A 16,100-nucleotide genomic window follows, 5' to 3' on the forward strand; every position below is an offset into this window, starting at 1 on the left:
CACACCTTTGTTAAGCATTATTCCTTGGATACAATCCATGTTCAGGATATGGCCTTTGGTAAGGCAGTTCTTTATTCCGCAATCTAATTGGGTATTCTGAATTATTTTCCCTCCATTTTCTGGTACTGCTTTGGGAGTCTGTCAAAGATGTGGAATACGTTGGAGGACACAATCCATTCGAAGAACAAATTACTCACCAACTGATAACGCTCTTTCGACTGGATGTTCCTCCAACGTATTCCACATCGCCCTCCCAGCCTGCCCCTCTGGAGAATTTCCTATGCGATTGCAACTTCCGTTTCCGCAAGGCTATGTGCAGTCAAGCAGGCATGAGACTGGTGCCACACGTTCAGAGGGAGAAAACTTAAACTGAGGCTACGGGCTCTGTGCGTCCTATTTATAACATCCGGTGACGTCACTCTCGACTGAGGCCTTCGAGGGACATCGACGCAGGACGCCCTCTGCTGAAAAAGTTTCCGAAGTGCACAGCTGTGGACATTACATGTCAAAGATGTGGAATACGTTGGAGGAACATCCAGTCGAAAGAACGCTACCAGTTGGTCTAAATGATTGTGTAATAAATTAATAAGTGTTTTTACCAAGAAACCTTGAGTATAAGGGTTTACTTGAACCACTGTGATTGAAAGACCTCTGTGTAACTACATGTACTGCTCACATTCACTCTTGAGATAAGCCTGGCTGCTCAGCTAGCTACCAGAAACTGTGTGGTACAGACTTATACCAAAGGTTGGTTTGGCTAACACCTGTAGTCCTAATTGTGGGTAGTGGTCCCAAAGGGTACTGCCTGCAATTCTGACTAACACCCATAAAGGACCAACTGATGCAAATGTATCCAGGGATACACTTCCAAAAACCTTCACTACTCACTCAAAAAGATGGTGAATCGAGAACAGCGTACACCTAACGGGCCCATGCCCTCCGGCTCATTTGGGAGCTTCGAAATTTGTTGAGAATTAGCTGACGGGCACAAGCACTCGCCATCATCAAGTTAATAGACGTGAAAGATTTACTAAGAACCGAGCAACTGGGCTACGGGCCGAAGGTGGCACAAACCGAAAGTTTGAGGGGCCCTTACTTCAAGACCCGAAATATCGCTTGCTGAACTTGAGAGAAATTTGTGACGACAATCTAATTCTTAATAGGAGGACAGTGCTGGACCTCTTCCACTGTATCCCCAACCTGAGGCAACTCTCTTTTGAAAAATCTAAGAATAATCAAATTTGTGGACGACCAAAAAACGGATCAAATCTATTTGCATCGCACATCCCCAGTGATCAAGAACATGCTGCTCGATGCAGCAGAAAGCATGCTGATGCTAGGCTTTGATCTGATGACACTCAAGGATTCTGAGAGGGAGGGTAAGCCTTCCACGTGTGCTACGTCATCACGTCCAAACTGCAAGCACCAAGGCCACGTGGCTGAAATATCCTCTAAAGAGGTCAATGTCGATAAGCAGGAGCCAAAGTATTTGGATCCTCTTCATACTGGTTGTCTCCCGATTGGTCTGGGCCCGAAGCCAAATGTCACGTTTCAAACACAAACTGCATCACAACAAATCAAGAAGCATCCGCCATCTATCATCTGCTCCAACAGCCCCGATCAAAAACCAGGACTGGTCCTGGCTGTCACAAGCCTTGATAGCCAGCAAGGACCTCTAGCAAGCCACACCTGCGATACTGAATGCGAACAAACCAACTAGTAATTCCAATCAGAAATACTCTAGTTTGTCAATGGCTTCATGGAATACCCGAGGCTTCAGCCATTTGACAAAACCCAGCGAGATAAATCTGGGCTTCCACGACCTGTTATGTCTTCAAGAGACCTGGTTATGTGTAAACCCGATTCTAGATTACTTCATGATGACATTTAAGCGCTGCTACAAAGGGCAAAAAGGGGCGCTCGACCTCAGGCTTGTTAAAAGCCATCAAGTCTGGAATCCCTCTGACCTTAAATCTGTTGCAACGAGCCCATCATCTCAAGAGCTGTTACTCGCCAGGGAAACAGAGCACAATGTCTTGAATTTTGCGACACCAGCCAAGTTGGTTATAATCAACGCCTACCGGAACCCGGCACTTACATCTAATGAAGGATTAATTTACCACATATCCGATCTGATAGACAACGCATATATAAATCAACAAACCCGGAATGTGATTGTCTGCAGCGACCTAAATACTTCATGTCTCACTGGCAATTCGAGTGCACAAACCATGTTAGGGAAGATTTGGAGCAGTACCCTTTGGGTGCACTACAACAACCTTGACCTCCTGGCAATAGGAACCCAACCTTTGGTATAGGTCTGTACTACACAGGTTGGTAGTGTGGCTGAGCAGCCAGGCTTCTCAAGAGGGGTCAATGTGAGCAGTGATTCACAGTGACCGGTATCCAAATAAACTCTTAGACTCAAGGTTTCTTGATTAAACAATTATTAATTTAAGTCAGTTTGAATAAGCCCTCTTCAGAAGGGACAATAGAATAGTAACACACAAATGCACTCCAAAATACACTTTCTCTAAATCAGCAAATCTCCATTTGGGATGGCACACACACTTCCTACATCCTCAAGTGACTTAAATAGCTAGAACACTGTGGACATTAATATATCACTGGTACATTTAGAGCAACTCTGAGATGAGTGTTAAAGTAAAGAGAGTTCAGAAGAATAAAACAAGAGATCTCACAAATATTCTGAAGCAGGTAAGTACTTTTGAACCCCCCCAATTCAAAGTAAATTAACCCTTTCCTGGAGGGAAGGTAAGACGCAAGCAGAGGAGAGAAGTCAGTCAGGGAGCCAGGCCAGCCAATTTCAATTGGGCAAAATTCAAGGTGCACTTCTTGCAGGTAAGTAAACGTCTTGTACAATGTTTTAGAAGTCTTTGTAGAAAAAGTAGAATCAAATTAGGGTCACAAGCTGGGAGACTTGTTAGAGGTAGAAGATGCAAGCAACTCTACAGAAGCAACCAAGACAAGTCTCAACTGAAATCAAATAAGGTTACAAGAACAAGAGGGAAGTTCTTAAACTGTACAGTACTTTTGGTTAGAAGAAATGGTTCCAGCTGTTTTCTGTTTCTGTGTGGTTATACAGAGCCTTTTGTTCTTGGGCCTCAGTCGTGGGGACAAGAGGGAGGATGTCTGGAGGACTCCTGCACTGCAACGTGACTGTTGGTGGCAGAGAAGAACCTACTTCTATTCAGTGGCACTTCGCGGTTTCAGCTCCTCGCGTCTCACCAAATAGCACCACAGTGGACTCTTGGCTGGTTACCAGACATTTGGTCGAAAAAAATTGGTCGACCAGACAAATGGTCGAACCAATTTGGTCGAAAACCAAATGGTCGAATTTTTTATTTTTTTTATTTTCACCCCTTTTTTTATTTTTTTGGGGGGTCCCCCCCCCAACCCCCTTTTTTTCTCTAAAAACCCCTTTTTTTAAAAAACGAAAACCCGAAAAATAAATATATAAATAAAAAAAAAATTCGCCCATTTGGTTTTCGACCAAATTGCGTCAACCAAATGTCATTCGACCAGTTTTCAGTCGACCAAATGACTGGACACCCTCTTGGCTGTTGAGATGGGCTTTCCTTGCATATGGGTTCCAGCACTCTGTTGAGGTGGCTCAGGCTCGGTCAGTCCTGCTTCCTGGGAGTCCAGAGAATCTTCCTGGAGCTCTTGGCCAGGTTAAGAGCAACGCACACAATCTGGTGTTCCTCTCCCTGGCTGTACGGTTTCCAGCAGCACCTGCAGTGGAAATTCGACCATCTTCGAGAGTATGTCCAGGTGGCCTACTTTGGAGTTGATTGGTCCCACCAACTCGAGGGGAGAAGTCGTCCTTGCAGGGGCTTCTCTGTCGATTTGAATTTGGAGTTTCAGCACAGCAGCAGGGCTTCACCGGGCAAACCAGCGGTCCAGGAGTTGCAGCAGGCATCCTCTTAAAGTTCATCGGTTCCTTCGTCCAGTGATCGACTCTGCCTTCCAAGCCAAAAGCCTTGCCTTTTAAAATGTTTTCTCCCATTCTTTCCAGCCTAGCTGCCACTCCCAGCAGGGTGGCTGTCCTTGCCGGACAGTCAGCCAGCCAATCACGCCAGAGTGCATTTGGGTCTCCTAGGAGACTAAGCACAGGGAATTTTGGGCACCTCCCTCTCTTCCTGCCCACCCCAGCCACTGAGACGCCAGAGGCCATCTTCAGTCCTGAAGCCCGCCAAAGGCATGGAAACAAAGCGACCAACTCTGGTTTGGCGTGCAGAGACAAACACTTGAAGGAACAGCAGTGGGGGGTGTTTTAAAATATCAACCATCAGTGTCCTGCGCTAGATAAGCAAGGGTGGCAGCTGAGCAGTGGAGTGACGAAGTGGTAGACCCCCCTACTCCGGTAAGTATAAGTAAGTATATGGGGCTCAGAAAGAACCCTGCTCCACTTAAGGTCAAGCGCCACAAAATAAAGGTAGTACAGAAGGCTGTTGGATTTTCATGAAGTATATTTAACAGACAGTTGCCCTATAGAGACACGTGTTTCGGCGAATCACTCGCCTTTTTCAATCAGGGCTAATTGGTGAGAGATATAGTTCACTTGTTCAAATAGGGTGGTGAATTTCATGGGGTCAATCCCGCCTCACAAGAGGTGGTCTCCTTCACAAGCGTCGGCGTCTGGCTTCAAACACTTGAAGGACCTTTCCAAAAAGAAATGGCGAAAAAAGAAGACTGGGACCTGTTTAATCAAAGGGGTTTAAGGGGTTTAAGGTGCCATCTTAAAAAACATGGCTCCTGCGATTTTTAGCTACCGCGTTCGCGGCCAGGAAAAATCATGGTAGTTTGTTCTACCAGCCATTTCGATAGAAAAGGGTAGCAATTGACTGCTACGTGAGTTTCTAGACACGGGATACTAGGTAACCCCGCCAGCACTCTATAGAAAGTTAGTGTGTGCTGGGTCTAGGAATTTAAAAAGACTAGTAAAGTCAATTTAACCTTACGTTCTCTGGGAAACAGTAGTTTATCCCAGAGAAGATATTTAACCCTTTGGGAAGTCTAAAAAGACATCCCTGTGTCACTGCACTGAGGGTGCTGTGTAACCCACATGAAAAGATGCCTATGGAGTTATCTTAAAAGTCCACAATCAAAGAACACAAGAGTAAAACACATCAAAATACATCAGTGGGAAAAAAGACTCACACACTTTCCAGATAAAAAAAATCCTCAAAATGCAGCAAAGTTCCTGGGGGTCTCTAAGGTGAAGGGAATTAGCACATTTTTGAGAATTCTCGCTAACAGTTGGGCATGCCGTTCAGGGACAATTTGTTCAGGAAGGCCCTGGGTGAGTCTCTTCAGGCCATCAAGACGGACACAGAGACGACTCGCGCCCTGGGCATGCTTCAGCAACAACGGCCGTCCTTTCGGACCTCAGGCGGCAAATCCCATGGATCCTCCAAGGGTTTCAGTGGAGGTGCCTCATCTTACCGTCAACCCTCCCGCTCGTCGGCCCAGGAGAACAGGGGCCGTTCAAAGGCCTTCGGAGGAGGACGTAGTCGTCGCCAGGGTCCCCAAAGTGGCCCTTCTATGTCCAAGCAGGAGAATTATTAGGGCGAATTCTCACAAATGTGCTAATTCCCTCTACCTTAGAGACCACCAGCAACATTGCTGGATTTTGAGAACATGATTTTTTTTACCTGGAGATAGTGTGACCCTTTTTCCCCACTCTCTCATGTATTTTGATATGTGTTTTACCTTTGTGTTTCCTTGGGTTATGGAATATAACCAACTCCATAGGCATAATCTTTTTCATTTGTCACACAGCACCCTCAGTGCAGTGACACAGGGAAGCAGTTTAGGCTTTCCCAAGGTTTAATTACCTTATCTGGGATAAACTGTTTCCCGCTCAAAATGTGTGACAAACAAAGAAAGTGCGTTTAAAGTCTGCTACAGATGGTACAGAACTCCAGTAATTCTTAATAAGTGTAACCCAGCTATCCCTGCTCAGTGCTGGAGGGGGTGCCCGGACCGCGGAACCCTATTCCACCTCTTCTGGTCATGCCCGAAAGCCACCCTATTCTGGAAAAACATCCAGGAGCAAATTAAAACAATTCCTGGACTCAACATCCCTTGGGACCCAGGGATCATGCTACTTGGTGCGACAGGAGAAGGCCAATTCCCCTTAACCGGCAGTCTGGCAGACCTATGCTCCCATCTCCTCACAGCCGCCAAAATCACCATTGCCAGACTCTGGAAAAACCCGGAGGTCCCGTCCACACAAATGTGGTGGTCCAAATGCTGGGAAATTGTCGCAGCAGAGAAATTCACAGCCATCAGATCAGGCAATAAACCCAAATTCGAACGCATATGGGGGCCCTTCCTGGACTACGTGCAGCAATTCCCCGGGGTGGCGAGGCAACCCCCTAACCTACGCTGGATGGAAACCCAAGACTGAAAAGAACTAGCAGAACCAAGCCGGAAACGCAACGGAGCTCCTCCACGCCCCTGAACCGACATGAACCTTCAGTCCATTTACCCCTTCCCAGAAAGTCCTGCGCTAAAGCACCCGGCCGAAATCTAGCGAAAGAGTCACCTTGAACCCTTGAAACTATCTCCTTGTCGAAAGTCATCTGTTCCTAATGTGCACACAGCTCCTTGTCCCTTGCTCCCCTTCCCCCCTCTCAGTTGTAGTTAATACTTTTGTTTTTGAAGAGAATGCAGGACTGGCTAAGACTTAATTACGCAAAGAGCTGTTCTCTTCCACTAAATGTATTTAACGAGTTGTTAAAGCTTGTAATAATCAGACTCTGCATGACTTATGTCAAAAACAATAAAAATAATGTTGGAAAAATAAACTGTTTCCCAGAACAGTGGAGGGAAATTGACTTCACTTAGTCCTGTAAATTTCTAGACCCAGCACAACCTATCTTACTATAGAGTGCTGTAGGGGTTACCTAGTATCCTCTGTGTCTAGATCAGTGGTCCTCAAACTTTTTAAACAGGGGGCCATGTTAACGGTCCCTCAGACCGTTGGAGGGCCGGACTATAGTTAAAAAAAAAAAAACTATGAACAAATACCTATGCACACTGCATATATCTTATTTTGAAGTGAAGAAACAAAACGGGAATAAATACAATAAATACAATATTTAAAATGAAGAACAAGTAAAGTTAAATCAACAAACTTACCAGTATTTCAATGGGAACTATGGGCCTGCTTTTGGCTAACGAGATGGTCAATGTCCGGTTCCATATTTGTCACTGCTAGTCGTAACAAGTGATGCAAGTGTTCATCCGTTAGTCTAGATCTGGTTGGAGATTTCAGATGTTTCATTCTGGAAAAAGTCTGTTCACAGACATACGTGCTGCCAAAGATGGTTGCCATTTTGAGTGCATGGTTCCTGAGATGAGGATATGTCTCGGAAGGGAGAGATGCATAGAAACTATGAAGGCTGCTTGACTTGAATGCGTCTTTCAGAGAGTCGCAATTCTGCAGTTCAGCCAGTTCCATTTTGTAAATTGTATCCACATTTTCAATGTCAATAGAAAATGGGTTACGGAAAAGCTGTATGTCCTGTTCATGGAGATGAAGCTCTTTAAATCTAAATTGGAACTCCTTTTGCAATTTTTCTAGTGAATCCATACATGTTTTGTTTGGGACTGCAACCAATGGTTTTTCCGCTAACAGATTTTGAGTTGTGGGTAGATGGCAAAAGTTTTCCTCCTTCACTTGTTTGATGAGGAGGCCTAATTTTACTTCAAATGCTTTGACATGTGATTGCATATCACAGATGAGCTTCCCTTTTCCTTGAAGTTGCACATTGAAACTGTTGAGTAGCTCTGTTACATCTGTTAGAAAGGCAAGGTGCCATTTCCATTCTGCATCATTGAGCTCTGGTGGTACTTTGTTTTTTGAAAGAAGAAAAGCTGTAATCTGTGGAAGTAAGTCATAGAAACGTTTCAAAACTCTCCCTCGACTCAGCCAATGGACTTCTGTGTGGTACAGAACATCTCCATAGTCAGCATTTAGCTCAGACAGAAATTCCTGAAATTGTCTGTGCTTTAGTGCATGAGCTCTAATGAAGTTAACACAAGATACCACAATTGTCATAACTGAGTCAAACTTCAGTGATTTACTACACAGCGCTTGTTGGTGGATGAGGCAGTGTATGGCTATTGGATGAGAATAATTATGTTTGTCCATCTCTTGGTTAATGCGAGCAATTACTCCTTTCTTAGACCCCACCATGCTAGGAGCACCATCAGTTCACACTGGCTAGTTTAGCCCAGTCCAGCTCCAAACCATTCAAAGTTTGGCAAACCTTTTCATAGATATCCTCTCCTGTAGTTGTTCCTTTGATGCTTTGCAGTGCAGCAAGCTCTTCTGTGACTTCGAAATTGTCATTCGTCCCACGAATAAAAATTATAAGTTGTGCAGAATCACGAACATCATTGCTTTCGTCAAGTGCCAAGGAAAAATAGGAAAGTTTTTTTTGTCAGGTTTTGCAAATGCTGATACAGATTGTCTCCCATTTCTTCAATCCTCCGTGTAAGTGTAGGTCCTGAAAGACTCACTGTACTAAATAAATCGGCCTTCTCTGGACACATCTCTTTGGCAACAGAAAGAAGGCATTCTTTAACAAATTCTCCCTCCACGAATGGTCTGCCAGTGCGCGCTATTAGCTTGGCAACTTGAAAACTTGCTCTCAGTGATGAAATATTTAGCTGCTTCTGCTTCACAAACGTATTTTGCTGAGCTGTCAATGTATTTTTCAGTTTTAATATTTTATCTTTTCTCACTTCTCCGACCAAACAATCATATTTATCTTTATGTTGAGTTTCATAGTGTCGACGCAAATTGTATTCTTTGAACACAGACACTATATTCTGGCATATCAGACACACAGCTCTTTCCTTGTACTGTATGGAAAAGTAATCATTCCACTGTTCTTTGAATATCCTACACTCCGAGTCAATTTTTCTCTTTCTTGACATCATTGTTTCCTAGGGATTCCAAATTGCTATTAGTAAAATACCAATAAAAACAATATACCAGCAACATTCCCCCACATTAGGTGCAATATAGTCCCCCACATTAGGCTGGCAGTATAGTCCCCCACATTAGGTTGGCAGTATAGATCCCCCCACATTAGGCTGGCAGTATGTTCCCCCACATTACGTTGACAGTATAGTTCCCCCCACATTACATTGACAGTATAGTTCCCCCCACATTGCGGGGCTTATGTACCGGGCATGGTATCGGGGACTCTAAACGAGTCCCCGATACCATAAAAATGCCTGGTATCAGTCCCGATACTGGTATCGGGACATCCCTTCTGACCACCGCTCCGGCCATAGCAGGACCGGTGGTCAGAACACCGAAGGGACGCGCCGCTGGTAAACACTTACCTCCAGCGCGCGTCCTTACTTCTCCGCTTCTCCGCCTCGGTTTCCATGGGCGTGCGCACGCATGGGACGTCAGTGACGTCGCTGCGTGCGCCTACTCCCAGCGGTCCCCGCGTTTTTAAAGTAAACGCGGGCCGCAGGGACTTCTCAGAGGCATCCTTGTGTTCCGAAAGCATCTTTTGGAAACACAAGGATGTCCTGAGGCTAAAACACCCGGCGGGCCGGGTAAATGCGCTCCGTGGGCCGCATGTGGCCCGCGGGCCGTAGTTTGAGGACCACTGGTCTAGATACTCATGTAACAGTCAAATGCTACCCCTTTTCTATCGAAATGGCTGGTGGCAGTGGTTTTACAACAAACTACCATGATTTTAACCACCGCAAACTATTTGTTAAATCACGTGAGCCATGTTTTTCAAGATATTTTTCTCTGCGCGCCAAATCAGGTTTGGTCTTTGTTCATTCGCCTTTGGCGGGCTTCAGGAGTGAAACCCGCATCTGGCGTCTGTCTGGGGTGGGCAGGAAGTGTGGGAGGTGCCCAAAACTCCCTGTGCGTAGTCTCTTAGGACTCCCAAATGCACTCTGTGATTGGCTGGCTGACTGTCCGGCAAGGACAGCCACCCTGCTGGGTGAGTGGGCAGCTAGGCTGGAATGAATGGGAAAGAATTGAATAAAAGACAAGTCGACCACTGGACGAAGGAACCGAAGAGGAGCTGGAAGAAGACGCCTGCTGCAACTCCTCGACCGTTGGTTTGCCGGGTGAAGCCCTGCTGCAGGTCTGAATCATCAAGTTCACATCGACAGAGAAGCCCTGCAAAGGACGACTTCTCCCTTTGAGTTGGTGGGACCAATCAACTCCCAAGTAAGCCACCTGGACACCCATCTCGGAGCTGGTTGCATTTCCTCAGAGTGCTGCAGGAAACCGTAGAGCCAGGGAGAGGGACATCAGATTGTGTGCATTACTTGTAAGCTGGACGAAAGCGTTTGAGAGATCCTCCGGACTCCCACGACGTCGGACCGACCAAGCCTGAGCCCCCCCTCGCCCCTCAGCTGAGTGTGGGACCTCCAGAGGTAAGGACAGTCCACCTTGACAGCCAGGACCAGCGTTGTTACCAGTGCTGTAGCTGAAACGGCCACTGAAATTGAAGTTTGCCAGTTGAAAGCATTTGACCGTCCCAGTGCAGGAGTCCCCCGATGTCCTCCCTCTTGTCCCCACGACTGAGTCCCAGGAACAGCGAGATCAGCAGGAACAGATGCTAGGAACAGAAGTCCTCAGCTGCATCCTTTTCTTCATTGTAAGGTACTGTAAAACAAGACTCTCGCAGTGAAAGTGCTTGAAACTTTTGCAACTTGCAGGACTAATCAGCTTGTGACCCAACATATGATTCTCAATTTTTACAAACTACTTCCAAGAACTTGTGCAGAGACTGAATTGACTCTTCTGGTGAACTCGAAATATCTGCACTGTCTGAGAATTGTAGTCTTTTATGTTCTGATAACCTTTGCCTTTTACTCCTCTTAAAGTATTGAAGTATATTTGTGTTATTATATAGTTGCCGCCTTCTAATGATTGTTTAATAACTGACTGAATACATTAATAAGTATTTATCCAAGAAACCTTGAGTATAACAGTTTATTTGAACACCTGTGATTGTGTAACATCATTACTGCTCACATTCCCCTCTTGAGATGAGCCTGGCTGCTCAACACGCTACCAAAACTGTGTAGTATGGACTTATAAGGTTGGTTTGCTTACACCTGTAGTCCTAGTTGTGTGTAGTGTTCCCAGAGGGTACTGCATACAAACTTTGCCTAACACTCCGGAGTGTATTCTCGTTACTTCCTCATTAAAAGACGACCGCGTGCTGGAAGCCCATTCTCGACCTTCGTTGACTGAACAAATTCATCAAGTCCCAAAAATTCTGGATGGTTACTCTTCGGCACTTGCTCGGACAGCTGGAAGAGAGGGACTTCCTGTCGTCATGGTACTTGGAGGACGCATACTTCCACATCCCCATTCACAGAGGACACGCTCCTGCATTTCGTGGTGCAAGGGAATCACTACCAATACAAGGCCATTCCCTTTGGAATGAAGTCAGCGCCAAGGGTCTTCACCAAGTGCCTGGCACCAGTGGCGGCGCAGCTGCCACTACGGAACACTGTCTTATCCGGGCCAGCTCGAAGGAGATCGCCGTCGACCACACGCGGAAGACCATGCGCCTGCTGACGGTGCTGGGGTTCTCGTGAACTATGCAAAATCCTGCTTGATTCCATTGCAGGACGTGCTGTTTCTGGGATCCCAAGGCAACACAGTATCATGCCTGGTGTCTCCGTCGGAGGAGAAGATGGTGGCCATCTTTGACAAGGTACAGCGGCTGTTGGCTCTGAAGATCGCAAGTGTGAGGTCCATCAAGTCTCTGCTAGGCGTGATGCTGTGCTACGGATGCATCCACTACATGGGTTCCTCGACGCCCGTTAGATACAAGTGTTAGGAAGCTTCGAGGACAAAATCACACTCATTGAGAGTTTCCGTCGAGCAATATGTCGGTGGGGAGTGCGCGCACATCTGTCAGACCCCACCTCATCAGGAGACGGTCACGACAGACGCCTCCCTGGAAGGATGGGGAGCGCACACCGGAAGTCTTCACGCAAGAGGACTGCGGCTACCGGAGGAGAAGACGTTGCACATAAATGTGTTGGAGCTGCGGGCAGTGTTTTGGGCCCTCAAGTCCTTCCTTCCATCCCTCAAGGGCAAGGTGGTACGGATCTTCATGGACAACACCACCCCAAAGTTCTACATCAGGAAGCAGGGGGGCACCAGATCACTGTAGCTCTCCAAAGAGGCGCAGGACTTGCGGCACTGGGCCGTAGCCCAGGGGATGTTCCTCATCCTGTTTCATTTGGCAGGAGTGAAGAACACCGTTGCCGACTCTCACCAGGAAACTGCACTCTTGCCACGAGTGGGAACTTGGCCAGTACCAAGTGGGTCACCTGTTCCGTAGATGGGGCAATCTCCAGATCTATCTGGTTGCAATGGCGACTAACAGAAAGTGCCAGAGGTTCGCTAGCAGGTTTCCCCAGCAGGGGAGCATGGGGGACGCATTCTCATTCCCCTGGGACAGCCTGTTTCTGTATGCGTTATTCTTCCCCTCCCCCCCCCCCATATCCCCTGCTGCCGTTACATCTTCGACTCATCAACTCAAACAGACCCGTGCAGGATGATACTCGTTGCACCGGCGCAGCCGAGGCAGATATGGTACCCGTACCTTCTCAGCATGTCAGCGTTCCTTCCAGTCAAGCCTCCAGTGGTCGCAGATCTTCTCACCAGGGAAGGCCTGGCTCCTGCAGCGTTGGAGTTCTGGGGTTACGACCTCCCAGCGGACTGCAAGGAGGTGCTTGCCAAGGGTAGGGGATTGTCTACTCTTAAATGCCATGGACATAAATGGAGGAGGTTCTCCGTGTGGTGCTGTACACAGATGATCAATCCTCTACGAGTCACTGTTCCGCAGGTGCTGTCGTATCTACTGTCGCTGGCCAAGGCTGGACTGGCGCATGCCTCCGTCAAAATTCATCTGGTGGCTATCTCCCGCTACACCAGAACTCCGGGATGGTCGTTGTTATGGTCACACCGTCTGGTTAAAAGTTTGTCAAAGGACTGTTCCATTCGTTCCCTCCGGTGAAGGCTCCAGCCCCGGCGTGCAAACTCAATGTGGTGCTGACTAGGCTCATGGGTACTCCGTTCGAGCATATGCATTGGGCTCCGCTGAAACTTTTGTTGTGGAAAACAGCTTTTCTTGTGACCATCACCTCTGCAAGATGAGTAGGAGAGATCCAGGCCCCCTCATGTAAACCACCTTACTTGACATTCCACGAGACGAGGGTAGTGCTATGGATGCACCCCTCTTTCATGCCCAAGGTGCCGTCAGACTTTCATCTAAACGAGCCCTTGGTTTTACCTGTATTCTTCCTGACGCCTTTGTCGCCAGCTCAGAGGACTTTGCATTCGCTGGATGTGGCTCGAGCGCTGAAGTTCTATGTGGGCCGCACAGAGTTTCCGGACGACACCTCAACTTTTCGTGAACTTTGGCCCTGTGAACCATGGGAAGGCCCTCTCCAAGGCTTCCATTTCAAGGTGGCTCTCAGGCTACATCTCCCATTGTCACCGGTTGGCAAACCGATCGTTGCCTGGTCGTCCGAGAGCCCATTCGACCAGAGTGATCGCTGCAACTACGGTGTTCCTGTCTGGTGTGCCCCTGCTGGACATCAGCAGGGCTGCTACATGGAGGTCGACGCTTACCTTCACAAGATTCTACTGCGTCGACTAGGATTCCAGGGAGGAGTCCAGAGTCGGCCAAGAGTTGCTGCGCAACCTGTTCGCTTGAATGTTAGCCTGGTGAGGAGGTAAGAGATGCTTATATTGAACCTTTGCCACTTCCCGTGGTTGTGCATGTGTGTACTATGTATTCTTTATTCATGAGCATGTGAATCCATGCCAGACCCCATGCTGGAGAAGGAAAAAGTTACTTACCTGCAACTGTTGTTCTCCAGCATGGGTCTGGCATGGATTCACATGAGAACACTCCCACCTACCCCTCTGCGGCTCTTCTCTTGGTCCTACTGCCCCTTTACGTGCTACAAAATCTGAAGATGGCTGCCAGAGGAGGGGCTTAGGTAGAGGGCAGTCATTGGCAGGGGGCAGTGTGACCCAGAGACCAGTGATTGGTGGTTAGGAGAAAGACAGTTCAGAAATGTAACTTGAAACTGATTTTCTCTTTAGCTAGGATTCCCAGCCTGACCACGGGGAATAGTCATGAGCATGTGAATCCATGCCAGACACATGCTGGAGAACAGTTACAGGTAAGGAACTTGTTACTTCTCAGCCTGTCCACGTCCAAGCTGCCGGTGGTCGCAGATCTGCTCACCAGAGAAGGAGGTGCAATCCTTCACCACAACCCAGCGTCGCTGAACCAGAGGGCTTGGCTCCTGCAGCCCTAGAGTTGCAGGATACGAGTTGATGGGGGGGGGCGGGGGGGGACTGCAGGGAGGTATGTGCCAAGGCCAGAGCGTCATTGACTTGTGTTCTACGGGCACAAGTTTCGTTTCATGGTGCCGGTCGCAGAAGATAACCCCCTAGGGTCACGGCCCTGCATATTCTTCCATACTTGTCCTTGGTGGGGCTGGTGCATGCCTCTGTCAAAGTGCATCTGGCGGCTATCTCCGCTTCACCAGGTCTCCAGTACAATCTTCTCTTTGGTCCCATCGTCTCGTCAAGGAGTTCCTCAAAGAAGTGTTTCAATCTTTCCTGCCAGTGAAGGCTCCTACCCCAGCATTTGAACTCAACATGGTGCGGACGAGGCTCATGGGGGGGCCCCCTTCGATCCTATGTATCAGGCCCCTCTCCAATTACTCTCATGGAAAACTGCTTTCCTCGTGGCCATCACCTCTGCCAGGAGAGTGGGTGAGATGCAGGCACTATCCTGCAAACCGCCATATCTGACTTTTCACAAATCGAGGGTGGTGCTGTGGATGCACCCCTCCTTCATGCCAATGGTTCCAATTGGAATTCTACCTCAATGAGCCTTTGGTGTTAGTGTTCTTTCCGAAACCTTTGTCACTGGCTGAGAGGACTTTGCACTCTCTGGACATTGCTCATGCTCTGAAGTTCTACCTGCCATGTACGAACTGTTTTCGGAATACGTATCAACTGTTGGTGAACTTTGGTCCTGTGAACCATGTGAAGGCCTTATACAAGGCTTCCATCTCCAAGTGGCTCTCTACCTGCATCACACGCCATCGGTTGGCGAACCAACCCCTTCACGGCCATCCGAGAGCCCATTCCACCAGAGCGATTGCTGCTACTACGGCGTTCCTGTCTGGTGTGCTCCTGCTGAACATCTGCAGGGCTGTTATGTGGAGGTCCATGCACATTTTCACAAGATTCTACTGCGTCGGCAGAGATTCTTGGGAGGATTCCAGGATCGGCCAAGCAGTGCTACTCAACCTCTTCGCTTGAAGGTGAGCCTGTTCCGGAGGCAAGAGTATTTGCTTCTGTTGAGCTTTGCCACCTCCTGTGGTTGCCACCTCCTCCTCCCCCCCTGGACTCTTGTAGTGCTTACAAAACAGTTAACAGAAATCTTGCCTAGTTCTAAAGCACTTGGAAAGTTTGGAAATGAAGGAAAGCACTAGGCTCTTTCCCAACAACAGTCATTGGCTGGGGGCACTATGACCCAGAGTGCAGTGATTGGTTTAGAGGAGAGAGAGTTTGTTTTTGTGAAAGTTATTTCCTTTCCTGAGGATTCCCGGCCTGGCGATGGGGAATATTCATGAGCATGTGAATCCATGCCAGACCCATGCTGGAGGTAACTAACTTGTTCCTTCTCTTGTATAGAGTTGTCCCCGTTATGGGTCACCTGTCAAGCAGCTAGATGGCTTATCTGCACATGTTTTACTACCTGGATGAATTGCTAGTTCAAGATGGCTGCTTTGGTTGAGTGGTGCTAGAGTTTCCGAGGGATGTTGGGGTTCCTTGCTCACCTCGCTCCTCCACTCTGTACTAATTTAGGAGCCTGTGAGAGGAATCTGTGGGAGGAAGGCATCAATGGAAAGAACAGATTGCATAAGATGGGAGTCCTTCTTTACACCCACCCCTGTGCAGAATGCTCATTTCTCTCAGTGAAGTGTGTAGGAAGCTGCGCAGATGTCGCCATATAGGCCCA

The 16,100-nt window shown here is 47.8% G+C and overlaps 1 protein-coding gene across 3 annotated transcripts in view; it reads left to right on the plus strand.

Moving 5' to 3' along the window:
• The window catches only part of FAM13B (family with sequence similarity 13 member B), a 694,693-nt gene that overhangs the window by 460,906 nt on the left and 217,687 nt on the right, over nt 1-16,100 (plus strand). The gene's annotated exons all lie outside the window — the stretch shown is intronic.

This window comes from Ambystoma mexicanum, chromosome 2q (genome assembly GCF_040938575.1).
Source record: "Ambystoma mexicanum isolate Mex_15411 chromosome 2q, UKY_AmexF1_1, whole genome shotgun sequence".
NCBI lineage: Eukaryota > Metazoa > Chordata > Amphibia > Caudata > Ambystomatidae > Ambystoma > Ambystoma mexicanum.